This window comes from Triticum dicoccoides, chromosome 1B, assembly GCF_002162155.2.
Source record: "Triticum dicoccoides isolate Atlit2015 ecotype Zavitan chromosome 1B, WEW_v2.0, whole genome shotgun sequence".
In the NCBI taxonomy this organism is placed as follows: domain Eukaryota; kingdom Viridiplantae; phylum Streptophyta; class Magnoliopsida; order Poales; family Poaceae; genus Triticum; species Triticum dicoccoides.
The window spans coordinates 298,902,071-298,904,228 of NC_041381.1; positions in this window are offsets into that span (position 1 = coordinate 298,902,071).

Sequence of the window (2,158 nt, forward strand, 5' to 3'; positions counted from 1 at the left end):
CGCCGCCTGAGTACTAGTTGAAGTACAATTTTACATCTCCATTTGCATCATATGTTGGAGTTACTCTTTTACATCTCCGTTTTGCATCATTTGTTAGAGTTGGCACTTTTTTGGAAATGCAAAAAGCATATTTTGGAGATGTAAATTTTTACATCTTATGTTTTACATCTTCTATTGGAGATGCTTTTACAAAGGAAGACATGGAGCTACAATGTTTCCTTGTGTAGAAGGGGAAGTGAGAGAGCTTACCGAATTGAAATAAATCTTTTGAAAAAAAATAAATGAGTTCTTTGAAAATTGAAATGAGTCATTTATGATTGACGTTGATCTTTTAAAAATTGAAACCATTCTTATGAAAATAGAAATGAGCACTGTTCATGGAATTAGAAGGAAGGAGAGTTAGGTTACCTGACTTCTCTTCATAAGTCAGAGGATCCGGTTACCGCAGCTTACCTGACTATCCTTCGTAAGTCAGAGGATCCAGCCTGACTTCCCTTCTAAGTCCATGAACAATGATCATTTCGTTTTTCAAAGGACTGGTTTCAAGTTTTAAAAGATCAATTTCAATTTTTGACAAGATCATTTCACTTTTTTTTTCAAAAGATCTATTCCATTTCATAAGCTCCCCGACTTCCCTTCTCTTTCTACACAAGGAGAACATTGTAGCTCGATGACTTCACTTGTGCAAGTCAGAGAATCAACCTCCCCACTCCTCATCTTCCATCCCCGTGCCCTCTTCCGCGGTGACCAATGTAGTAGGGAGGGGAGAAAAAAACCGACACCATTTCTACAAGTGCTGCCAATACAATGTACCAAAAAAGGCTTTCACCCCGCTTTATATATAAAGCAAACCACCAGAGCCACAAGATCCTACAAGATTCACACACACACACACACACACACACACACACACACACACACACACACACACACACACACACACACACACAAATATCAAACAAACAGGGTTCCAGAGGGTTTTGCTGAGGGCACAACTTAACATGCCCTAAAATAAAAAGGGAAAGTACATGCCACCACGTGGCTAATCCATCTCGGGAGGCAGCGGCAGCGCCAAGCGGAGAGCCAACGTGTGAAGATCTGTAATGAAGGTGTCGATGGCGTCTCAGTCCTACGGGCGGTTAAGCGACCGCCAGAGCTACAAATAGCCAGACATTTTGAAACCGCATCAGTAGCCCATCGAAGAGGAGCATGCTGGATCACGAGTTTACCGCGGACCGTCCAAAGCGTCTAGGTGAGGACCCTAATAACCAACCACCTAATGTGGCGGGCGCGCTGTGGAGAGGCCTGGATTTCCGCGAATAGGTCGGGGAAGTTGTTGTTGCACCAACACCCACCGACCACCTCTCGGAAGCAACTCCAAAAGAATTGCGCGGAGATGCAGGTGAAGAAGATGTGATTTGAGTCCTCCGCAGTACCACACAAGGGGAAATTCCCATCGCTAGGGCCATTCCACTTGCGTACCTTAACCCCTGAAGGTACTCGGCCCCGGTCCATTGCCACAGGAAGATCCTAATCTTTAGTGGAAGTCTAATGGCCCAGATATTGACAAGGGGCTCTGGGTTGGGCTCTGCCGCAATGGCCTGGTATAGCGATTTAGTGGAGAATCGTCTCAAAGACTCGAGTCGCCAGGAGACGCGATCATTCGGCTGATCCATGTCAGGCGACTGGAGAGCAATGCACTCAAGGAGCTCCTGCCAGGCGATAAGTTCCGGAGGCCCAAATGGCCGCCGAAACACGAGGCACCCTAAGCCAATAAGAGCCACCTCAGCGGAGATCCTAGGCTCCACCATGATGGAGAACAAGTCTGTGAATCGGGCGGCAAAGGGAAGATCTCCAACCGACCCGTCGAACCAGAAGACGGTCGAGGCGCCAGAACCCACCAAGATGGAGGTGCCGATGTGAAGAACCAGAAGCAGCTAAATGATGGACTGCCAGAACTGTGAGCCGCCTACCGTTGATAGAAGGCGAGCGGTTGACCTTGGAGATATTTATTCCGGATGATGTGAAGGCAAAGGCTGCCCTCCTCATTTGCAATCCGCCAAAATCAGTGGGTCAGCGGGGCAATGTTCATGCGTTTGGACGACATGAACCCGAGCCTGCCCTGGTCATGGGGTTTGCAAATATCCGGCCAATGGAC